We start from the raw sequence: 26,632 nt of genomic DNA on the forward strand, positions 1-26,632 counted from the left end.
ACTGGAGACATTACAAAAGACTTATAATATACAAGAAACAATTATAATTCAGCTTGCCACATTACTTCCTACTGTTATGGATGGACACATCAGACCTCTCATCAGAGTATTCTATAATATTTTACGTTAAGGTTGGAATAGTTTTGCTAACTTCTCAAAATATTTAAAAAACCAATTATACCCCAGCTGTTACATGTCAATGTGTAGTATAGAGTACAACTTAATGCTGATTCAGCACTATAATATTTGTAATCATACCTAAAACATATAGTAATTATAATGCCTGAGTAATCCATATGTAACTTTAAAAATAAAAAAGTGGTTTTAAACAATGAAGTTAAAAAATTACTTCACTGAGTGATCAATATGTACATTTAAAAATAAAAAAAGGAATTGGACTAACAATGAAGTTTAAAAATTGATTTCAGTATTTATTTCATAATATACAAATATACTGAGACAAAATATGTAACATGGAAAGGGGAACAGAACAGAACCAGGAGGCAGTTTAAAACTTTTACATTAGTCAACTTCCCAGCACATGCATGCATTACACACTCAGTTTTTTGCATTATATTACTATTATTATTATTACAGAAGATGAACTTATTCATAAACAAGCCCACAGGGGCCATTGACTTGAAATTCAAACTTTTATAGAATATGGTGTTCATTAGGAAGAAGTAGGACAAGGTAAAGGGAAATACAGAAAGAAGAGATTTAACTTCTTAAAAAGACAAAAAATGAATTAATACATTAACAAATATGTAAAAATATATTCAAATGCAAGGAGAATTGTTTTAGGGTGGTAATGTATTGCACTTCGCTTCAACTTCTGAAGATCCAATTGCACAACTTCCTCTGGAAGGCTGTTGCACAGTCCAATGGTGTGAAGAATAATGGACCTCTGAAACTAGGAAGTTCAACAGCAAGACACATTTACTGCATATTGGTGCTGCTGTTCAGCAAATCTGGTTGTTCTGAGTAGATCATGGGGATCAAGGATCAATTGTGACTGAGGAAGATCTCAGTTGAAATACAACTTATGAAAAAGTGACAAACAAGAGATCATCCGTTGATGGTCAGATGGTCCAGATCATAACTACTACTGTTAGGAAACAGAAACCTACCACCACAAACCACTCTTATCTAAAGAGAGAAGTCTCTGGCAGAAAGCAGACATCCACACCAGAGAACAATATTCTAGTAAAGGAAGTACAAATGAAGTAAAATAGGTTGCATTGATTTTACCGCTGTTATAAATATATGAAACCTTACAAACAATAACTAACTTTCATGCAGCATTTGCTGAAACTTTCCTTAGATGTTCTCAAAAAGTTACACCTAGAATAGTTAGCTTCAGACTCGTTCAACAAAGTTCCATCCAATTGAACAGGAAGATGGTGCGTGGGAAATCTGTACAAGATCTGCTTAACACCAGTGTTTTTGTTTACTGGAGTTCAGCTCATAAACCCACCAACTACACCATTTCCCTGATCTGGTCCATCGCCCAATTGAGGCGGGAAGCAGTTTTCATATTTCAAAAGTATAGACTATTACACCAAAGGTGGGCATTCCGCAACTTTAGTCCACACCTCTGCAACTTGCGGAACCCGTTTTTGGTTGCGGACTTGATTGGCCGCTACTTCGTGCCAAAAGTAGCGGAGTAGCAGGCTGTGGAACTCAAAAATTTCATTCCACAACCGCTACCGTTCAAATCGAAAATGTACCAAAAAATGCCCAGAACAGAAAAACTGTGACAGCCAATGACATTAAAGCTGCCGCACACCTGGGGTGATGAGGTGGAACTCAAGCTTTGATGCCTATGAGGAGCTGTCAAGTTAAGTCTCTGACAAAGACAAGCTCACAAAGCTCAACAAGATATGCCAGTGGCAGCATCCCTATCCCCTGCCAATCATCATAGAGGCAGACATCGAGATCTCTCAGAATATGTCAAGGTGAGGACTCTCCTTTACAGAATTCATGATAAATTGAGTATTTAAAAGTGTTGATTTGACAATTTTATTTAATGATGTAACATTTATACATTATAACAATTTATTATAGGTGATGACTCCCCTGGCCATCTGCCTTGACAGCTCCAGGCTGAGGACAATGCTTACATGGGCTGCCTACTCCCCTACCTCCATGGTCATGAATTGACGCCCTCCTCAAGCTGAAGCAGGATGAATAGCAACAGGCTGAAGCAAGGGATTGACATCTACAGGCTGACGCAGGATGACATCAAGACAGGCTGAGGCACGCCCAAGGGAGGGGCCAAAAGGGTTTCAGAAAAGGTATAATTCAATTTGACAAATTTATGATAAAAATGTTATTGTTATAATACAATTAAGTTTGTTCATACTTACCTGGCAGATATATATAGCTGTATTTTCTGAAGTCCGACAGAATTTAAAAATTCGCGGCACACGCAGTGGGCGGCCAGGTGGTAGTACCCATTCCCGCCGCTGGGAGCGGATATCAGGAAAAAAAACTATTTCCCATTTTCTATTCATATTTTATCAGTACACTGTCTCCTGAGGGGAGGTGGGTGGGCACTTTAATTATATATATCTGCCAGGTAAGTATGAACAACTTAATTGTATTATAACAATAACATTTTGTTCATGAAACTTACCTGACAGATATATATATAGCTGAATCCCACCTTCGGATGGTGGGAAGAGACAGAATAGGATTTTTGGGAAACTAAATTAAGTAGATGATATACATCTTGGTTCCTTGGACTGTTTAGCATTAGCCGACTTTGTGATTCTGTACCCAAAGTCTCGTTCTGCGTTACTATGTGTTGCCCAGCGAGGTAAGAGACCTGTAATGCTGGTGCGCTCTAGATGATCTGTCAACGGGGGTGCGTGACCACAATGTGACTAGACCATATGACCATACTTCTGAGGGCACCGAAGCTAAAACCACCACCTGACCTAACCTATCAAAGTTAGTTCCATAACTTTCTAGGCTAAAGAAAAGGAACGCGCCTCAAGCGACCAACCCTTCAAAGTTAAAAGCACACCTATCCCTTTTCTATAGGATTAGGATTCGTGTTGCTTCCTGCACCCAATAATATATCTACGGATATGTATGGTCCTAGCGACTTACGGATCTGAAATGTCGTCTTCACATCCCGTCGGGAGTGTGAAGCGAACACAGAGTTTGCTTCGCTAAAGCGTGGCACTCAGGATGTTACTGATGTCATTGGCTCTGTTGAAATGCTTCCGAGGCCGCGCCCTCACCTCTTGAGCATTCATATTAAGAAAAAATCTCAAATCTTTATGCAAACATAATAAATGAGACCTCTTAAAAGAACTCCTTTGGCTATAATGCCAGGGTGTTCTTGGACATGAACCAGTCTGGTCTTTTACGGAACACCGCAGATTGTCGGAGTGAAGCGGAAAACCCAGAGTTTGCTTCGCTTAAAGCGTGGCACTCAGGATGTTACTGGTGTCATGCTCTGTTTTGAAAATGCTTCCGAGGCCGCGCCCTCACCTCTTGAGCATTCATATTAAGAAAAAATCTCAAATCTTTATGCAAACATAATGAATGAGACCTCTTAAAAGAACTCCTTGGCTATAATGCCAGGGTGTTCTTGGACATGAACCAGTCTGGTCTTTTTACGGAACACCGCAGATCGTCCGTTGACCTTGACTTTCTATAGTTTTATCAAGATAAAACTTGAGAGACCCTACAGGGCACAGGACTCTCTAATGCCCTTGCCCAATAATTTGTGCCATACCCTTGGTCTCCGAGCCTTCGGGTCAAGGGTTAGACAGGTTCGTTCTTATCAAGAACGGAAGGCTTAGAGGACAGACCGCATTATGTCCTTAAAGCCAAAACCTCTGATGATGGCTAAACCTCACTAACCCTCCTTGCCGTGGCTAGAGCGGTTAGAATATTAGCCTTTCTGGTTCACGTGTATTAAGTTCGCAGAAAGGATAGGTTCGAAATGCTTTTGGCATCAGAAACTCAGACTACGTCTAAGTTCCATGCCGGAACTTTGATCCAGAGAATTTCAAGATCTCCACAGACCTCAAAGATCGTGAAGCTTTGTTGTTTGACAGAACCGAATCTCTGAGCCTAGAGGCCGTCAACAACCATATTTGCATATTCTACAATAGTAGTTAGGACTTCTATCTATTCTCATACTTCATACGGAAAGATAGAACCATAACGAAATTCACAGAGGTCGAGGTGGAGGAAACAGTCATTTCCCTTCACTATCTCCAGAAACGGCCCCCTCCGATTGAACACTGAAAATAGGCAGCACTGCTTTGCCTTGGCCAAGAGACTGCCATTAACCTTGAAGATCTTATCGCTTCTCGATAGTCTGACGCCTTCAGACTCAGAGAGGAGAGATATAGATACTTCACTAAGTGACGATGTTAGATTACACCGATTCTCTCGGGAAGGGTCTTTGGACAATTCTCTGAATTACCTGACCTCTGTGAATCCAACCTCTTAGAGGCCAACATGTGGCGACTAAAGCTAATCCTCTAGGATCATGAATAAGGGAACAACTTAAGAGGAAGCTCCTTCGTCTTAATATTACGAAAAACTTAACGAAAGGACGCCCTCAGTCTCTCCTCACTTTTGACATACTTCCTAAGTGGAGGATTACTCCAGACGTCAGTAGTCGTTGCCTTCGATCGAGAAGACCCGCACGGACGTGCACTAGTTTAACGAACCTCTTGAGGATCGTTACGTTCCGTGCCCAAGCCCATAACCAATTCTCTCTTCTCGAGCTATGAGAGAGCTGATAAATTATCCGAGATGATTTGGGCCACTCGATCCAACTCACCCTTCGAGGAACTGGAGAGCCGACCAATTTGGGGCTTCCAATTCTTGCCAGACAATGGTGCCCAGAACATCTGTTCTCTGTTCGGATGTCTGGCACCCTCTCGCTATCACCCGAGGTGATCCTCAAGCCGTTGAGAGAAAATTAGAATTACAAGATCTTTGATGTTATTCCAATTTCTTCGTGAGGAAAATTTGTAGAGGTCTGAATTGCTGTTTATTCAGGGAAAACAAGCTTCTCCAGCGAGGAAATGGTCCCCAGCAAACTCATCCATTCCCTCACTCAGCCTGCTTCCTTCCCTAAATAAGGCTGCGCTTGCATAAGCAGGAGAGCATTATTATAGTGCTATGCCGCGGTAGATTCGTACAGAATGTTACCGTGCGGTAAACCCGCACCGAACAAGTATAAGAGATATCTTGTTGAAATTTTCTAAAGTAAACGGCAGGCATGATCCTTCAAGATTACTAGAAATTTCCTCAACCCGAGGCTAAAATCCATGATTGTAGGGCAGAGAGACGGTTTATTCAGCCATTCCCGCAAGGGAGAGAGACGTAACCAACCGCGCATGACACCGAGCTAGCCGGTACTGCGTAGATCACAGTAACAGCAGCCTTGTTCATCGTCTCGCACTATGTGCCTGAGTTGCCAGCTACTCCTTTTACGAAGGGATAGGTATGAAACTCTCAAGCAGGCCTATTTAAACGAAACAAAATTCGCTAAATACAGAAGCTGAGTTTGGTGTTGCAGTTTCAATTAGAATACTTCTCGTCTAAGTCGCAATCCGTAGATAACTAGGATATGCGCCTACCCTCGGACAATTCAACTGCTTAGTAGAATCATGTCGCGAGGTTAACCCTCTTACGCCGGAGCCCTAAAAATCAAAAAACGTCTCCCGTATGCCGGGCCTGGTTTGGAGTGAGCGCGGAAGTGGAAAAAATAATTTTTCAAAAAATTACAGCACGCGTACTTTTGAAGATTAAGAGTTCATTTTTGGCTCCTTTTTTTGTCATTGCCTGAAGTTTATAATGCAACCATCAGAAATGAAAAATAATATCATTATCATATGTAAATAATGCGATATATGGTAGCGAAAAAAAAAAAAATTCATACATAATTGTATTCAAATCACGCTGTGCAGAAACGGTCAAAACTAACCAGTTACATTTTTTTTTTTGGGGGGCCGTAGTATTGTACACTAAATTGCGATCATTTGGATATATAATACATTGTCAAACAATAAAAGCAACACCGGAAAAATATTATCACAAAATGATGTACGAATTCGTAACGCGCGGACGCAAAAAAATATTTTTTTCAAAAATTCACTGTAATTCTAAATAATGTTCTAGAGACTTCCAATTTGTTTTCAAAATTAAGACAAATGATTGAATATTACGATACTGTAAGAGTTTTAGATTAGAATTGCAGATTTCGACCATTTCGGACGAGTTAAATTTGATCGAATGTCGAAATTTTAATATATATATTTTTTAATATGCACATATTTCGAAGATGGAAAAAGCTACAACCTTCAATTATTTTTTTATTGTATTCTTCCATGAATTTGCGCACATTTTGATATATGAAACTCTATAAAAAGGCTAATATGAAAAGGAGCAAATATTAGGATAATGCCATGTACGTATTTCGGAGACTTGCGGCCGCGAATCGGCGCGCGGAGTGAAGGTAAAATATATTTTTTTCAAAAACTTCACCAATAAATCATATGTGTTTTAGAGACTTCAAATTTGTTTCAAAATGAAGAAAAATGACGGAATATTACTAGGCCGTAAGAGTTTTTAGCTTACAATTGCGTTTTTCAACTATTTCGGTAGAGTCAAATTTGACCGAACGTGGTTTTTTTTTGTTTTTTTTCTATTTATCGTGATTTATATGCAAATATTTCGAAAAAAGAGAAAAGCTACAACCTTCAATAATTTTTAGTTGTATTCTACATGAAATTGCGCACATTGTTCATATATAAAACTTTATGTAACAGCTAATTTTAAATGGTGCAAACATTTCGACAATCGCACAAAAAAATTCTGATTTTTTCGGAAGAGTTACCGCGCGAACGTAATTTTTTTTTTCATAAATTCACCATAAATCGAAATATGTGCTAGAGACTTCCAAGTCGTTGCAAAATGAAGGTAAATGATTGAATATTACTAGAATATAAGAGTTTTAGCTTACAATTGCGTTTTTCGACCATTTCGGTAGAGTCAAAGCTGACCGAAAGTTGAAATTTTTGCACTTAACGTTATTTATATGAAAATATTTCAAAAACTGATAAAAGCTACAACCATGGGTTGTTTTTTGTTGTATTGTGCATTGAAATTAGCGCACATTTCCATATATAAAACTTTATGTAACGGCAAATTTAAAATGGGTGTGCAAACATTAGGACAAATCGCACGAAAAATTTATCGGAAGAGTTATCGCACGAACGTAAGGAAAAATTTTTCATAAATTCACCATAAATCGAAATATTGTGCTAGAGACGTCCAATTTGTTGCAAAATGAAGGCAAATGATTGAATATTACTATAATATAAGAATTTTAGCTTACAATTGCGTTTCTCGACCATTTCTGTAGAGTCAAAGTTGACGAAGGTTTGAAATTTTTGCACTTATCGTTATTTATATGAAAATATTTCAAAATTGATAAAGCTACATCATAAGTATTTTTTTAGTTGTATTGTGCATGAAATTGCGCACATTTTCATATATAATACTTTCATGTAAAGGATAATTAAAATGGTGCAATAATTATGTCAAAGTGACGAAATAATTTCTGAGATGTGTCACTGATACTTTTAGTGCGATAAGAAAGAAATTCGCGCTTGCGCGCCTGCGTAGCGAATTGTAAACAAAACAACGCCTTGATCCGTGAACTCCCAGCATCCCCCAAGGCGCGTGATACAAAAGTTTTCGGCTGGTAGGCCTATAAGTATTTTTCCGCGAATTTTTAAAAAACTTTTTTGAGCCGACGTATGATACGTCCAATCGGCATACGGGAGACATTTTGACTCGACGTTTAATACGTCCAATCGGCCGTAAGATGGTTAATATACGTAGTATATTTATAGTATTCTGAACAACGATCTCCATCCTAAATTCTTTCCTTCAAGAAAACAAAATAAGGATTGGAGATCGACCACCTTCGATCTCTATCAAAAAGAGTGAAGGAGAAGTCTTCCTCGAAGGAAGCTTCAATGGTGAACAGAAATACTATCTGCCTGAGTTGCCAGCTACTCCCTTTACGAAGGAATAGGTATGATATTATAGAGCAAAAGGAAACTCTCAAGCAGGCCTATTTAAACGAAACAGAATTCGCTAAATACAGAAGCTGAGTTGGTGTTGTCGTAACAATACCTGAAGAGTTGTTCTTACTCCGAAAACTCTTGGAAGGTTGAAGGGAGTGTCAAATAAAACATTAGAACAACAGTTCTTTCGGCTTCTATCCGCAGAGGTAAATACGATATGCGTATATGACTTGACCCATGCGTTAGCAAAATGACGCAAAGATAAACTACGTAAGTATTGTAGTAATTTGAACATCGATTCTCTACTACATCTTCCTCGACGAGGAAGAGAGAAAGAAAGGAAAACGACTGTCCACGTTCTAATGAATGAGACTTTTAAAAGAACTCCTTGACTCTTTGCCAAGACTCTTTTCAAGAAAGGGAGTAATATTCGAATAAGAGATCATCAAGAGGAAGAAACCGAGGATCGAAAAAGGACCGTTCAATGTTCTTATGATATTGGACAAAAGAACTTCCTGGATAGTCTACAAGCTCTTTCTCTTAACCCCACCGGATTTGAGCCTCTGCAAAATGAATGAGAGCTCTTCGAAATTTGTTAATGAGTTTATCCGCTTAAACGATAAAAACGTTAAAATCTATGTCAATGAGAAACTACCCCATTTATGAGGGGTCCCCCACTTATATGACAATGGGGAAAACGTCCTGACTTGACAAAACTATTAGCACTTTGCTAATAGGGGAAAACCCTTTAACATGACCGAAACGTCACCCAGGAATCCGAGTATATAATCTTCCCGATTCTCAAAGAAATCGATGAAGAGGAAAGAGGGATCGAAGAAAAAATTCGGGTATGTCTCTCCGCTAACTCCGAATCCTTTTAAAAATTTCTGTAAAGAAATGTCCTCAACAGCAAATAAGACGCCTTCAACAAGTCTTTTCTCTCGCAAAGCGTCCTGCCGAGCTTCCACCGAAGCGTCCTGGCGAATGTCCACAAAAGCGTCCTGCTGAGCGTCCTCAAAAAGCGTGCTGGAAAGGCGTCATGCTGAGCGTCCTCAAAAGCGTCCTGCCGAGCGTCCTGCTTAGCGTCCTGGAAAGCGTCCTCAAAAAAACGTCCTGCTTGAGCTTACCGAGCGTGTCTGAGCAGAGAACACCAAGTCTTCTAGAACGTACGTTTCAGAGAGGAAACTCGTTGAGCGCCTTGATGCATGCAAGGCCCGCCAAGAGGCGTCCTGGCGAGCGACCTTGCCAACATCTCAATGTTATGACGAACCGCGTTTTGCGTATGACGTTGAATATTTTAAGGGACGTCCTCATGCGAGTCTCCATGGAGAGCCGCACGCTGCTCCTGAAGTATGTGAACACTAAAGGAAGACGTATGGCTTTCGTCTTCCGCAAGGTGCTTGCCGAGCGTCCTGGAGAATGTCTCTACTTATAGGACGTCGATCACCTCCAAAAGCTTCCTCACGTCTAAATTGCCCTTCTTATGCCGACCAGAGACATAAGTTGTTTGACTGTGCAAAGCAGCTTGCCGGCCGTCAAACTTATCAGCTTGCTTTTTCGAAGTAAAGCGAACGTTACATAACGTATACGGAGCGCCATGAGGAGAGGAGACGAATACTGAGTTGCTCCTCCAAAAGGTGGAATCAAGAATGTCCTTGATTACCAAATTCTTTTGGAATGCTAGCGAGGTTGAAACAGCTCTAACTTCATGAGCGTTCACTCGCAGGAGGCTCAAATCACTCTTCTGGCAAGATGAATGAGCCTCCTTAATAATGTATAAATGATGTATACATGAGAGTTCACTCGCAGGAGGCTCAAATCACTCTCTGGCAAGATGAATGTTAGCCTCCTTAATAATATATAAATGATTGTATACATGAGCGTTCACTCGCAGGAGGCTCAAATCACTCTTCTGGCAAGATGAATGAGCTCCTTAATAATGGATAAATGATGTATACATGAGCGTTCACTCGCAGGAGCTCAAATCACTCTTCTGGGAAGATGAATGAGCCTCCTTAAAGTCCCTAGGAAAAGAGCCAGTGCATTCTTCTAAAAGGGAAAATATGGTCTCTTTACTCTTTCATCCTCTCGTGACGAGAGAGAGGACGTGAAGCGTCCTCTTCTCTAAAGCTTCTTTAGGGGGCGCGAGTCCTTCCGAGAACTCCAACCCCTGTGTGGGGAGGACGCCTCGGAGGACGAGAAGCAATCCTTCAAGATTCGTGCACGTGCACGATCTTTAGCAGCCTGGGAAGCGTCAACAGGTTCTGCCGAAGGGACGCCAGATCGGTGGGGAGCCCCCGTAACCCTCTTGCGGCTTTCGACATGCCCTCTCCCTGAGTCCTGGGAGTCCGACAGAGGTCCAGGCCTAGAGGCATTATGGGCCGATCTGACGCCCCCTCCACACACAAGGGCACTACACTTCACAAGCACTGGATTGGAGAGAGAGCACTTTAGTCTAAGATTACTTGATGTAATCCTCTAGCAGACACTTCTACTAGGCCCGTAAGCCATACCACAGGGTTAGGCAAAATAAAATCTACAGGAGGTTAGAAGGTTCATTATTTCTAACTTCTGTTTACTGTGGAGGAAAACTCCTGATTCTAACACGCTCTAAAATGCGTAAATGAATCCTCCTTCTTCCGTAATCAGTCACACATTACACTAATTACATTGAACTTATGCAAAGAAAACATGTAAACGTCATATATACTAAGCGAGTGTCTACCGAAAGTTCCGGTAGCCTCACCTTACCATGCAGACAACAAAGTCTGAAACTAGGCTAACTAGCTTCACATCAAATGCAATGAAAAATTTACGATAGCGTATGCCTAGCCACAAATCCAAGTTAATAATCGAAAGAATAATTAGGATACTTAAGTGGCTAATGAAGTTTTCAAAATCCTAGGCGGAGGTCTGTAAACAGTTGTTTTTACCGACCGGCGAAAGAAAAAAATATGAATAGAAAATGGGAATAGTTCCTGATATCCGCCTCCCAGCGGCGGGAATGGGTACTACCACCTGGCCGCCCACTGCGTGTGCCGCGAATTTTTAAATTCTGTCGGACTTCAGAAAATACAGCTATATATATATCTGTCAGGTAAGTTTCATGAACAAATGAATAATTTAATTAATAAATTTAAATTGAATCTATTATTATACGTTGACCATTAATCTAATTTATTAACTTCTTTTCAAGGTTTGGACACTTGTTTGCTGACATGGACCTGCTGGTGGCGACAGCAGTCCACCCGCAGCTCAAGCCACCCACCGTTTGCAGTACATGTGGGTGTCACAAATCCTGACTGATGTGCAGGTCCAGGCCAACCTCAAGGAGAAGGTCAGAGAGGAGATGAACAGGTGGAGCAAGATCAAGCCCACCGGTAAGAAGGCCGTCCCCTCACCTTGTTCCCCTAGGAGTTCAGGGAGGCCTGAGTGGCTGTCTTTCTGAGGTACAACATACGCTGCCATTGTCAGCCTATGGTGGAGCAGCTCTTCAGCTTTGGGGTCAGACATCTTGAAGCCCAAGAGGTCGCCCATCACCGCCCACAACTTTGAACACTCGTCTTCATGAAGGGGAACCTCAAGACCCTCAAGAAGCTGCAGGAGGAAGGAGGACCTCGGAGGACTGAGGAGGAGTTTCAAAATATAAACTTTTTGTGTATTTTTTGTGCCTGATTAGTGATTTGATACTTGAAAGAGTAAAAATACTTTATAAGGGTACAATTGTATCCTTGCAAAGTATTTTTACTCTATTAGGGTATTACCCTAATGGATTAAAAAGTTTCTTTACACTATTTTGTGTTTAAATCAATAAATGTATTAGAAATTCTGTTTCATTAAAAAAGCTATTAACCCTTAACGCCAAAAGGGGTATAATAAAAAATCGTCTCCGGTATGCCGAGGGGGTCTCGGAGTGAGCGCCGAAGCGGAAAAAATATTTTTTTCAAAAAATCACCGCGCTAGTTTTCAAGATTAAGAGTTCATTTTTGGCTCCTTTTTTTGTCATTGGCTGAAGTTTAGTATGCAACCATCAGAAATGAATAAAATATCACTATCATATATAATAATGCGATATGATAGCGCAAAAAAAAAATTTTCATATACAGTGGTCCCCCCGTATTCGCGGGGGATGCGTACCAGACCCCCCCACCGCGGAAAGGTTAGAATCCACGAATGTTTGGAACCCCTATAAAAAATGCTTAAAACAGCCTATTTTGTTAGTTAAAACTTAAGAAAAACCACTAAAAATTTTCATACTTGATTTTTTTAATAGTTTTATCACAAAAAGTGCATTTTATGATGAAATTGATAACAAAACCAGGAATTTGTGGATATTTCTTATAGAAAAATACCGCGTTATGTGCGAATTTTCCGCAAATAATGCAGGGAAACGTTCCCGAGAGAATACGCGAATGTGTGAGTCTGCGAATCCGGAGAACGCGAATACGGGGGGTCACGTATAATTGTATTCAAATCGCGCTGTGAGCAAAACTCTTAAAAGCTAACGAGTTAATTATTTTTGTTGTATTGTACACTAAATTGCGATCATTTTGGTATATAACACATTGTAAAACGATCAAAGCAAACACAGAGAAAATATTATCACAAAAATGATACATGGAATTCGTAATGCGCGGACGTAAAAAAAGTTTTTTTTCAAAAATTCACCATAAATCTAAATATTGTTCTAGAGACTTCCAATTTGTTTCAAAATAAGAAGATAAATGATTGAATATTACTATACTGTAAGAGTTTTTTAGCTTACAATTGCATTTTTCGACCATTCGGACGAATTAAAGTTGACCGAATGTCAAATTTTTTATATATATTTTTATATGCAAATATTTCAAAAATGAGAAAAGCTACAACCTTCAATTATTTTTTGTTGTATTCTACATGAAATTGCACACTTTTATTTCATATATAAAACTCTATGAAACGCCTAATATGAACAGGAGCAAAATATTCAGAGAATGCGATGTACGCATGGGAGATTTGCGGCGGAGATCCCGCACGTGGAGAGAAAGAAAGTTTTTTAAAATTCACCAGTAAATCTAAATATTGTGCTAGAGACTTTGAATTTGTTTAAAAATGAAGATAAATGACTGAATATTACTAGACTGTAAGAGTTTTAGCTTACAATTACATTTTTCGACCATTTCGGTAGAGTCAAAGTTGACTGAAGGTTGAAATTTTGGCACATCGTTATTTATATGAAAATATTTCATAACTGATAAAAGCTACAACCATGGGTTGTTTTTAGTTGTATTGTGCTATGAATTGCACATTTCCATTTCCATATAAAATAAAACTTTATGTAACAGCTAATTTAAAATGGTGCAAACATTACGACAATCGCAACGAAAAAATTTATTTTTTTTTTTTCGGAAGAATTACCGCTCAGACATAAGGAAAATGTTTTTTTTTCATAAATTCACCATAAATCGAAATATTGTGCTAGAGCTTCCAATTTGTTGCAAAATGAAGGTAAATGATTGAATATTTAGTAATATATAAGAGTTTTAGCTTACAATGCATTTTTCGACCATTTCGGTAGAGTCAAAGTTGACGAAGGTTGAAATTTTGGCACTTATCATTATTTATATGAAAATATTTCAAAACTGATAAAAGCTGCAATCATGAGTATTTTTTGTTGTATTCTACATGAAATTGCGCACATTTTCATATACATACTCCATGTAACGGCTAATTTAAAATGGTGCAAATATTATGTCAAAGTGACAAAATAATTTCCGAGATGTGTTACTGATACTTTTTAGTGCGATAAGAAAGAAATTCGCGCTTGAGCGCTTGCGTAACGATTGTAAACAAAACAACACCTTGATCCTTGAACTCCCAGCATCCCCCAAGCCGCGTGATTCAAAAGTTTTCGGCTGGTAGGCCTATAGTATTTTTCCGGAAATTTTTTTAAAAACTTTTCTATGTCGACGTAAAATACGTCCAATCGGCACCCGGCAGACAATTTATCTCGACGTAAAATACGTCCAATAGGCGTTTAAGGGTTAATTTTGAGTTGTGCTTTGGTTGGGCTTACAGTAAAAGTAACAGTAGCGGAGGTGCATACTGAACAATCTTGTTTTCCATGCCAATAACCATGTCACTCGTTGACACTAAAATTAACAGTGGACCAAGAACATTGACCCCTGTGGCACTCCAGACACAATATAGGTCTTAGTTCACTAACGATCCCATTCCACAGCAACTCACTGCTGCCTACCTGTAATGACTACTGAAAAGCAAAATCTGATAAACTAGCTAAGGTCACCAAAAAACTCTACCATGTACTAATCACCCATTGATCACTCACTTTTTAATGAAAAATGGTTAAATAGGACAGTACAAACAATCCTGAAAAGAATTGAAAAAAATATCTCAAATGAATAAATTGTTATAACGCTCTACAGACACAATGCTTAGGACAACTTTGCACTAACATTTACAGTTTTAAGGCACACGTAGGTAGTGATGATATTTATTTTATATGGATAATTCATTGGTGTTCATGCATGAATAGTTGGTTAGCTATTATGCTTCTCATAACAGCACAAGGCATCATAGTGCAGGAACATTAAGACTGTGATGATAGTAAAAGCTGGGACAGTGATGGATTATACAGACAGACAAAAGAGGTGTATGAAGTTATATGCAAAACTTATCTCCATCACAATGCTTCCCTCTAATGCCCCAAACTTCAATATAAATAAAATACAATATAAAAACCTAAAATACAGTGTATACAATGACATTATCCATTTAAAGAGTATTGCCTACATCAATCCCACTAGTCACTCATGGCACTACACCTATACAGGTCAATACATATAGATAAGGCCAATGGATGCTCCAAAAAAAAACTTTTGGAATCTCATCATAATGCAAACATTCATGCTTTTTGATTCTAGTGACATCAAATTATGTTATGCAAATGTCTCCCTTAAGATTCCAATCATGTAATCTGTAAAGAATAAAAAATGTAACAAAATATTTTGATGTCAGATAGCACAGGGATAACAACTGGGTAGCTGGATGATGGTCTAACCCCATCTCCCCCAAAAGTGGGGGACATTCTAGGGGAATAGACACAGAGTATGTTAACATATTTTTATCTTTTTTTTTAATGGAAAATCACAGGAATGTCTTTATGTACAATCATAGTCATATACGTATAGCAAACAAAGGTGTCACTGAAAAAGAAATTTCTTGTTTCATGGTACTAAAAGAATTTATATATTTTTATTGGTTTTGATGCATGTTTTTACAAAAAGACATTTCTGTTCTTAGCTAAATTCAACTTGTCATTTTCGGCTTTTTAGTTTTATTCTTTAAATATACAGCAAAGATGTAACCATATTCAGTTTAAACTCAGACCATTACTACATATATATGAATATATGACTATTACTAAGTTAAGTATATCTTAGTTTACCAGACCACTGAGCTGATTAACAGTTCTCCTAGGGCTGGCCTGAAGTATTAGATATTTTTTACGTGGTAAGTAACCAATTGGTTACTTAGCAATGGGACCTAAAGCTTATTGTCGGATCCAAACCACATCAAGAATTGAGTTTCTATCACCAGAAATAAATTCCTCTGATTCCTTGCTGGCAGAGTGGGGAATTGAACTCAGACCCTGAGATCGGTAGTCGAGCACATGACCGACCTCATCCAACGAGGAACTACGAGTATTACTATATAGACAAAAAACAACTTGACTTGTGATAAAACAAAATACGTAATTGCTACACTCAAAAGTGGTAACACATCTGAATGTTCAACAACAAATTGTTTGGGAACCCCCAGAAATCTCAAGGGTCACATTAGTCTATAACATTTCCATCTGTAATGAAATCCTTCTGGAAGTTGATATTCTTTTTAAGACTGTCAACTGAATTCAACAGATATAGGTGAACCTTTATTCAAAATAGTGTTAACCAATTCACCAAAGTTGCATACCAAAGGTAGCAAGTGAGGGAGACGGTTTATCATTCTTGCAAAGGGGGATTAACATCATCACCTAGTGAATGCAATCTTATTTTCCTTGCATAAATGTTGGAAAACTTGTCATTTTAGATATAGAAAACTCATAATTTTAAATGCAAGGCTTAATAGAGCAATGGTTTGTTTGATATGACAGGGGCAAATGATACAGTTAAGATCTAATCCATATTATGCTCACCAAAACAAAGTACTAGCCCAAACCACTTTAAATAATGAGTTGTCTGGTTCTTAAGTAACAAGGTGTGAGATTAGAATTAGTAGGCAAAAGACGTTACTCAGAGTGAAACAGGAAAATCCAGTAAGCCATGGATGACATTTACCATCTCTCTTCTAAAAATACAAGTTAGTACAAAGAATAAGGAATATTATGAAATTTACCACCACAAGAAGATAAGTTTCTGTAAGTCCTTCAGCAACACCATGATTCCCTTGGATGAAACGTCTGTTTCTCCATCCCATCATCACGGGTTTGGGAGCACCAAATTTTTGAAGAAGTGGTTTCTGACAATGTTTTCACATGATTTTTCAACTCTGCTCCCTGAGTTGACATGGATAATTTTGCATGACACATCATACAGAGAATCAATAATGTAACCAACCTGAAAATAAAATAAATTCTTCAGTTCTAAAACTCTTCCTAGTGACAGCAATGTGCTGTTGTTTTGTTTTGAAAAATACAATCCTTCAGTATAACCATGGTGAACAATGTAAATTGTAACAAAATGCTAATCCCAACTACACGGAGTTCAATCAAAAGTTTTTTTATGTTCACAACAATAATCTCTGCAATAATGCATAAATAAAAGGTCAACATAAACTAGTACTCATACTTCAACTACTTCTCTATACCGAATTATCTTCCAGCAACTGGCCTCTTTAATTAAGTCTTACAATCTGCCATCTATTTTAATTCCTATTATTTGCTATTTTAAAACATAGACTATGACTTTTGAGGTTATCCTATAATTTTTTTCTCCCTTTTTATCTATTTCTATTTACTCAGGCCTAATCTACATCAAGGGCCTTAAGTTCCCAAATGCATTAGAGTTGGAATAAAATCTAATTACCTAATCAAATCAATAATTTTCAATGCAAAAGTCTTGTTATTCTTCATGAAAGATCTAGGCATAAAATAGAATATGGGGTTTAGGCCAAAGGCCAGGCACTGGGCCTATAAGAGCATTCATCTCTAAAAGGGAAATTGACAGGAAAAAGGTTGAAAGGTGTAATGGTGCATACATACACATAGTCAAGCAGTGCTCGTTAGACAGTCAATGTATTGTACTATGTAGTATAGTGATATCATAAGTGCATGTGTGATGAGAACTGACCTGGCAACAAACCATGCTACCAGATATTGATGTATGCCATATGTTTCTACTCCATTCAACAGTTCAAAGTCTGGCAGACAGTTCGGAACCATTATGTTGTGGTCTTCAAATTTTTTTATTTGCAACAGACTGATTTTATGCTTTACATACCCGGCCCTATTGCCTTTTGTAGATACTTTTGTAAAGCAACAAACTGAAAACTTTATGTACATAATAAAGACAATGTGTACAACATTTTGCTTCTCTCTCTGCTGTTGATCAGTATATTATCAATATAAATTTCCATTTGTTTTCTGAATTTGTTCAAGATGTGGCAAACCCACTGAACAAAAGCTCACAAAAGCTGTATTGAGTTTTCAACCCGTACTTGGAGTTCCATGCGTAAATGTGTGTGTGCAGGCACAGTAATTATCATTGCAACAAGTACTACATGCAGTATTTTAATGAAGGTGCTATAACCTGGCAGCAAAGAATCACCTAATGGTGACTTGCAACATTAACTCCTAATGAATTAGTACTATTGGGTCATTAAAAATATTTCAGTATTTGTAAGTTTCATTATTTCATTGCATTCGGATTACGTTTTACAGTTTGTCCTGTGAATTGGAATGGTGGCAGTAAAAATAAATTCATAATTGTCTTTTGCCGTTTTTCTTACACACCCACCCACACAGAATGCACATATGTATCTTGGACATATGAGAGACTTGGCTATCCATATTTGACACCGATTCTCTCATGCTGTTACCATCGTTGAGGAAACACAGTTCATCGAAGAACCATAATGTGGGTGTGTACATGTCATCAACCCAACCCCTGACTTCTTGGATTTTTATAGTTTGCAAAGTTCTTGCTTATACTGACAACGAATTGTTTCTATTTTTCCTCTACACTTCCACTGCACTGACATGTGATCCACTCCTCTGAAGTTCTACTCTTATTTCATTAATTGCTCCTGCAAGTTATTTCTCTCCTTATAAACGTCTGACTTGATATTCTATATACAAACGATTCTGCGGTAGAGTTCAACTAACATCAGAGTCTGTATCCTATCCCAGTGGTAATTTTTTTCCTTCATAGAGTTAAACCCAGCCATGTTGTCAGGTTGGTTGAAATCAAAGCAAGTCATAGCTTCAGCTCATACAGTGAACACAAACCTCTTGAATTTTTGCCTGGCAACATCATTGTATACCATGCCTCTGTCTGCCAAATACTGTCAGATGCTCTGAACCATAAACATGGGCAATGTCTGTTAGTCCAAGGTGATCGCTTCTGACGTCATCAACCCACCTTTACTTTTAATATGGCTATCTGGTGACAGTGTTTGTCCAACGAACGCTGTTTGACCATGTGTATGCATCCTAACAGGAGGAAAACCTTGAACCTTGCAGTTGTACTATAAATCAAATGTGAGAAGAGGGTGGAAAGTAAGAGGTGGAAGAAAGAGAAGAATATGAATGGAGGTATAGTAAAAGGAAATGAAAGGGGGTTGCAGCTAGGGGCTGAAGGGATCCTGCAAAGAACCTCAAGTAATGGCCTACGTGCACCCTGTGAGGTGCACTGATAACTACCCTTCAACAGTGTCATCTCAATAATGTCAAGTTTCAGAGTGCTCATACTTGGTATATTAGCTTATGTTCCCTTCAAATTCAAAAAATCTGATATTATAAAATGTTGTACTAATCTTAACTTGTAATCATGAATGTCAAATAAAATACCCTTTATTTATGAGGGGTCATTTGCCTTAATGATCAAAATAATATACACACAAACACAATTTTGCTTTGAAATAAGTTGCTGATATTCTCCTTAAATTAACATATCAATGGCCAGAGCACTTATCTGAAACTTAATGAAATGGAGAAATATTATTGTTACATTGTTGTGGTTAAGATTTTATGCTAATCATTAAGCTTTCAAGGGAATGCCCAACAGTTCTAATCGTATCAAAATGATAAAAAATAGATGGATTGTTCTAATAATATTTACTTACCTCAACACTTCCAATCCACTGTCTTGAACCTATGAAATTACTTTCTTTGTCTCCAATTTTAACTAAAGTTTCTTGGATACATCTATTTGAAGGGACAGGATGTAAATCAGATGTCTCAGTCACAGACCTAATTTTTTGGCTCTAACCCATGAGCAAAGAGTCATCAATGTTCTATAACCACAGCCCATCCCTGAAATGGATACCCAGGTTAATCGAATGTGTGAACTCTTGTTATGGACATTACAAACTAATTTCAGTGAGGCATCATATATTAACTAAAAAGTAAACTGGTAAACTACAACGAAAATGAGATGAAACAGGTTTTTCTTTTTCTTTTATTCCAATCACCGGCACCACTAATTTCATACTATAGTAGTCTGAATATTGAATATGAACTCCTATTCTCATTCAAGTGGACTTTTTCTTTCCATCATGAATATATTTAATTAAAGCAGAAAAAATTTGCGCAACTTATGCCATAGAAAGTATCCAAACACAGGAAAATAGGCTCCAACATGAAAGTGAATTCAAAAACATTCATACACTCCCTCACCATGCCTAACTTTATTTCTAAGGAGGCAAAAGTTGAAAAAAGATATACTTTCCCACATATATTTATGCTACGTAGGTACAATAAAAATATATATTTTACAATTATAATTAGGAATACAATTCACATACCCTGTCATCAAATCCATCACAACCATAATGATAATATAAATATTGCCCTGCAACCAACTGAACATCAGTTACATCATCTGGAAGAGGAAGTCCTTCATGAACATTTGCTCAAGAGCCTTGTTGTGTAGTCAATCCCTCCACCCATATTCTGTAAATGAATAAAATTTTACAGTAATCAATACAGAAGTATGAAAAATTGCTGTTAACTTCTAAGAAGCACCACTATTTAAAACAAAAATTATACATAAATATGAGATAAAAAAAAATTCAAAGCAAATAAAATCCAGTTTAAGGACAATGCACATAAGTTATTACTGATACTTATAGGAAGCTGAAATCTTTTGAGTACAAAGAATATGAAATGGTTTGCATGTGTACAATATACAAGTTCAGTACTGAAAGGTGAAGAAAAGCAAAAACAAAAAAGAAAAACATATGCATATACATATGGAGACCCAAAGTTCCTTACGAAAAAAATAAACTAATCCAATGCCGAGGCCCAGGGCTTTCAGCGAGGGTGGTCACTGTAAGGAATCTCAGGATGCTTTTCAAAGATATTTTAGTTAACAAGAGGCATGGCATCTACAAAGACACTGCAAGAAACTGACTGACGGACCTCAATCTTTCCTGGAAGCTAAAAATTCACCTCCTGATTTCCACCTCCCCTGATTCCAAGTAAATATGATATGTTAGTTATATTACAATAAAGTTTTGTACATACTTACCTAGCAGATATATACTTAGCTTAGGTCTCCTGACGTCACGACAGAAAAAATTCAAACCTCGCGGCACACGCTACAGGTAGGTCAGGTGATCTACCTTACCCGCCGCTGGGAGGCGGTTGGGTTGTAAGAACCAGTCCCCCTTTCTTGGTCAGGTTATTTTCTTCCACCTGTCTCCTGAGGGGAGGCTGGGCGGGCCATCCAATCGTATATATCTGCCAGGTAAGTATGTACAAAACTTTATTGTATACTAACAATATCATTTTTGTACATGAACTTCCCTGCCAGATATATACTTAGCTGATTGACACCCTTGGTGAGGGAAAGACACATACTTACTTAGAAAGTGGGGACAACACATGTTAAAGGAATAAATAATATAAACCTCTGGTTCTTACCTGATTTAGGCAGAAGACTTGATAGTTACTGTCTATTAGTCTGCGTTTGCCTAGAGTCTCAGCGAGGGCGTGACCTATGGCTGAAGAACTCTTTGGGTCTACCAATGGGGAACTGAGTCCACTTACTTGGCAGAATCCAAGCAGGATTCTGGTCAATGGGGATCAACCCGCTTACATGCCAGAGCCTATCACTACCAATTGCAAGGAGCCTCAAGCACAACCGATCACCTAACCAAATACTAACATTAGTATACGAAAGAAGGAGCTGGCCTCCTGCAACCTCCTTCGTACAAAAACCTCTAAACTTAAAACTAACAGGGAAAAAGGATTGAAAAGGATGTGTTTCAGCTCCCTGCCCAGCACTGAATCCGCCGATACGTAAGGGCCTAGCCCAAAACACTTATCATACGTAATCGATACGTCCTTTAGGTAGTGATTAGAGAAGACTGATTCACACCTCCAAAAAAGTGGCCTTCATAAGGTTTTGTAATGACAAATTCTTCTTGAAAGCCAAAGACGTCGCGATGGCCCGTACTTCATGCGCCTTGACTTTCAGAAGGTTAAACTGTTGCTGATTGCAAGAAGTGTGCTGCTTTCTCTAATAACATTCTGATAAAGAATGAGGAGTGCATTTTTAGATAAGGGCCTACTGGGGTCCCTCACAGAGCACCAGAGATTGCTCTCATTAGTAGCAAGTCTTTTCTTCCTCTGAAGATAATATTTCAGGCTTCTCACCGGGCAAAGAGATCTCTCCTTTCTGTCCCAACCTAAGGAGGATAAGCTTTGATTTCGAAGCTCCACGGCGAGGCGGGAAGAAGGGTTCAATTCTTGGCTAGGAAAGCCGGGAAGAAAAGAGCAAACCGCGGAGCCTCCTTGGAAACCTACTCACCTTCTAGAGCCTGCAGCTCGCTGACCCTCTCGCTGACGCTAACGCACAGAGAAAAAGAGTCTTCATCGAAAGGTCTCTGAACGAAGCAGTATGGGGAGGTTCGAACCTTGAGGACCTCAGGAAGAGCAGCACGACATCTAGATTCCAGCTAGGAACTAAGGAGGAGGTTCTTTTAACCGTTTCAAACGATCTGATTAAATCATGGAGGTCCTTGTCCTCAGATATGTTTAATCCTCTATGACGAAAAACTGAGGAAAGCAGCATGCTCCTGTATCCCTGATGGTGGAGACAACCAACCCGCGATTTTTCCCTCAGGAAGATAAGGGCAAATCTGCTCATCTGAGTCACAGAAGGTACTGGAGGAGGAAACTTTATGAGTCCTGCACCAGCGTCGAAAAACATCCCACTTCGACTGGTTAGACTCTAGATGTGGAAGGTCTACGTGCATTGGCAATAGCCCTTGCAGACTTTGCCGAAAAGGCCCTTAGCTCTGACAAGACTCTTGATAGTCTGAATCCAGTCAGACTGAGAGCGGGGAGGAGGTTTTTGTGAAACCTGTTGAAGTGGGGCTGTTTGAGCAGATCGACTCTTAGAGGTAGGGATCTTGGGACATCCACCAGCCATTCCAGTACCTCTGTGAACCAGTCGTGGGCGGGCCAGAACGGAGCTATCAAAGTCATCCTTGCTCCCTCTGAAGCTGCGAACTTCTTAACGTTTCCCCTAGAATCTTGAAAGGCGGGTGAACGCGTAAAGATCCAGATTCCTCCAATCAATCAGGAATGCATCTATTGCCACTGCTCTTGGGTCTGCAATAGGGGAGCAGTATAGATCTATCCTCTGAATACTTGGGGGGCCGTAGAAAGGCCAAGCAAGCATAGGGCCCTGAACTGAAAAACGTTCCCTCCCTCCCCACATGAATCTGAGAAATTTGCGAGAAGAAGGATGGATCGGCACATGGAAGTAAGCGTCCCTGAAGGTCCAGCGACACCATCCAGTCCCCGGGACGAAGAGCTGCTAAGACTGATGACGTCATCTCCATAGCGAACTTCCTCTTCTTCACAAAGATATTCAGGGCGCTCACGTCCAGAACCGGTCTCCATCCTCCTGAGTTCTTGGGAACTAGGAACAGCGGTTGTAGAACCCGCTGAGAGGGTCCTGAACCATCTCTATTGCCTCTTTCTCTGACATCAGCTCTACCGCTAGAGCGAGGGCTTGATTCATTAGTGGGTCTTTGTATTTGGCCACCAGTGCCCCTTTGGATGTGGTGGTCAAAGGGTGGTCTCGAGATAAAGGGAATGAGGTATCCCCTCTTGATGATCGCGAGGGAACCAGATGTCCGCCCCCTTTCGTGCCCAGAACATCTGCAAAGTTCAGAAGTCTGGCACCCACAGTTGTCTGGAGGACACACGAAACTACTTCTTGGCCCTAATAGAACCGAGAGAAGGTCCTTCCTCTTCTAGGTGGTCTCGAACCTCTGGAGGGGAAGAAGAGCGAGACGAAGGTCCTCCTCGAAAGGGTTCTTGCCTACTTTGAGCCTCTTTCTTCGTCTTCTGTTGAAACGAAGGTTTCGGAATTCTAGCCGAGCGGGCTAGCATATCCTGCGTCGCTTTTGCTGATAACGAGCTGGAGATATCATTAATAGTCTTCTTGGGGAAGAGTTGCGGGGAAAGTTGTGAATACAGCAAGGAAGCTCTCGTGCGTGAGAGAAACCGCCTTGGTAAGAAAAGAGCAGAAAACGGCCCTCTTCTTTACTACTCCTGCCACCAAAAAGTGAAGCAATTTCCCGGAACCGTCTCTCACTGCCTTGTCCATGCAAGACAGAACTGCGTGGAGGTCTTCAGGCGAAAGAGTGTCTTGCTCTTGAGTCCTCTTAGCCAAACACTCCAAGGGTCCAGTCAAGAAAGTTAAAAACTTCTAAGATCGGAAAAAACCTCCCGGAACCATTCCCGTTCAGAGGGTGATCCAACTCGCTCATACCCCACGTCGTCTTCGCAGAATTCAGCGCCGAGCGACGTGCGGAATCAACCAACGAAGAGAAGTCCGAGTCTGCAGAAGATGGGAAGAGTCAGACCAAGGGCTCTCCTGACTCGTACAGAACCCCATCTTACCCGTCAGCTTGGACGGGGGAAAAGAAAAACAACTGTCTTGCCTTTCTCTTCTTTTGAAACCAACCAGTCGTCAAAGTTCTTCAGAGCCTTCTTCATAGACACTATAGGCTTCATCTTAACGACTGAAGACTTCTTAGCCGTATTGGTCGTTGAAAATAAGGACGGAGGAGACGGAGGAGCAACGGCTGAAAGAGACTCCCCAAAATCTTGCAAGAGGAGGTCTGTCAATCTCTTATAGAAGAAACCGAAGCATCCTTGGGCAAATCTTCCTCCGAATCCCCAACAAATTCTTCCGAAGAATGACGTCTTGAAGCTCTACTGCCCGGAGGAGAGCTAATCCTTGGAGAGCGCCTGTTCGGAGAGCGCCTACTAGGCGAGCGCCTACTGGAGAAAAAACCACTGGGAGAGCGCTTACACGGGGAGCGCAACAGGAGAGCGCCTACTTGAGGCGCCTACTAGGAGAGCGCCTAGTTGGAGAGCGCATACTAGGGAGAGCGCCTACTTTGAGAGCGCCTCCCAGGAGAGAGCCCTACTAGTAGAGCGCCTAGTTGGAGAGCGCCTCCAGGAGAGAGCCTACTTGGGGAGGGGAGCGCCTGCTAGGAGAGCGCCTACTTGGGGAGCGCCTACTAGGTGAGAGCGCCTGCAAGTGGAGGCCCGTCTGTCGGAAACAGATTCTAACTCCACAGAAGAGCGTCTGGATAAGGGAGAGCGCCTATCAGGCTCTCTGCGCCTGCTAGGCTCTTGGCACCTGCCATCCTCAATACGCCTGCAGGCTCTTGATGCCTATTGAGCTTCAAAACCCCTGCCAGGCTCTTGACGCCTGCCACGGGGAGAGAAAACATCCACAGATGAATCCCTGTCAGAAGCGCGGCTGCTACAAGGCTCTGAGCGCCTATCCAATCGGAGTGATCTAACGGAGGAGAAAACTTCCGTTGCCGCCTACCAGGCTCTTGGCGCCTACTAGGCTCTTGGCGCCTACTAGGCTCTTGACGCCTACTAGGCTCCGAGCGTCCGTCAAAAGGAGAGTGGCCACCAGGCGAAGAACTCTTCCTTCGCTCCTGACGAAAACGAGGCTCTTGACGTCTGTCAAGCTCTTGACGCCTAACTGAAGAGGAGCGGAAATCCTGAGGAGAGAGCCTGTCTGGCTCCTTACGCCTTACATGCTCACAACTCTTGCTGGGAAGAGAGGAGAGCCTACTCGGAGAAAGATCCCGAGCTCCAGCCTGCATTCTGACCTCCTGCTAACAGGCTCAAAAGCTTCTCTAGCCAGAGGAGATTTAGCCAAAGGAACGTTCTTAGACTTCTTCACCGGAAGTGAGGCATCCTTCCGACGATGAGAAGTCCCGGCAATAGACTCCGCTAAAGCCGCAATCTGTGCCTGCAGACCCGCCAGGATACGCGCAGGAGATCTCTTAAACTCCTCTACAGGGGACGAAGTCGAGAGCGAACAGGAGAAGCGTAACCGACGAAATCTTGGTTCTCTTGTGTTCCACTTCTGGCTCTTCCGCGAGGGATTCGGGGCTGGAAGGAAGGGCGCAAGGATCCTTCCAGGGCCTCTTGAGAGGGCGAGACGACTCCGAGGCGCTCCATCTACGCTGAGGAGAAGGAAGGGCGACGAAGATGACAGAAGCACTGGCGCAATAACTCCTTCTTGGTTCGATCCATGGCAGCCTGGGAACGAGCAACAGGACTGCCGAAGGGGACGCCTGACCGGTGGGGTTGCTCCCTAACCTTCCTGCGGCTTTCGACTTTCCTCCTCCACTGGGTCTGGGAGTCTGGAAGAGGTCTAGGCCTGGAAGCGTTAGTGAGCCGGTCAGACGCACCCTCCACTGCACTAGGGGCACTGCACTGATCACTTGCACTATCATCACTCTTACCTTGTCGAGAGCGAGCGAGGCTCTCCTTACTCCTGATCGAGGGCTCTCCCAGAAGCAACTTCCAAAAAAAAACGAATCTTCGGGTTCAAAGCTGGGCGCAGGGGCTGAAACCGGAGAACTACTTCTACTACAGGCTCAGCGTCAACTTCACTCACCCTCGATCTACTAGAGCTCCTTGAAGAAGCCTTGCGCACCCTATCCTTCTCTAACTTTCTCACATAAGAAGAAAGAGCCTTCCAACCATCCTCATCCAAATTCTCACACTCTTTGCAAGGGTTAATAAAAGAGCATTCATTCCCTCTACAAGACGTACATACAGAGTGAGGATCTAATGCAGCTTTAGGAAGCCTAACTTTACATTCCTTCACTGAACAAACCCTAAATAAACTAGGTTTCTTAATTTCAGAATCATCCATGATTAAAGATATTGTAAGAGAAATCCAAAAGAAAAATCCAAAAACAGTCCAAAAAGCGTATGCCAAGCCAACAACCAAAGGGTACTTCACCAAAATCCAAATCGTCGGCAACGAGAACGAATT

At 40.6% G+C, this 26,632-nt stretch overlaps 1 protein-coding gene and 1 pseudogene across 1 annotated transcript in view; one reads left to right on the forward strand and one right to left on the reverse strand.

Moving 5' to 3' along the window:
- LOC135207137 (ufm1-specific protease 1-like) overlaps positions 1–19,606 on the reverse strand; it is a 51,937-nt pseudogene extending 32,331 nt beyond the window's left edge.
- LOC135207340 (E3 ubiquitin-protein ligase listerin-like) overlaps positions 1–26,632 on the forward strand; it is a 350,507-nt gene that overhangs the window by 115,754 nt on the left and 208,121 nt on the right. The gene's annotated exons all lie outside the window — the stretch shown is intronic.

Source organism: Macrobrachium nipponense, chromosome 32 (assembly GCF_015104395.2).
Source record: "Macrobrachium nipponense isolate FS-2020 chromosome 32, ASM1510439v2, whole genome shotgun sequence".
NCBI lineage: Eukaryota > Metazoa > Arthropoda > Malacostraca > Decapoda > Palaemonidae > Macrobrachium > Macrobrachium nipponense.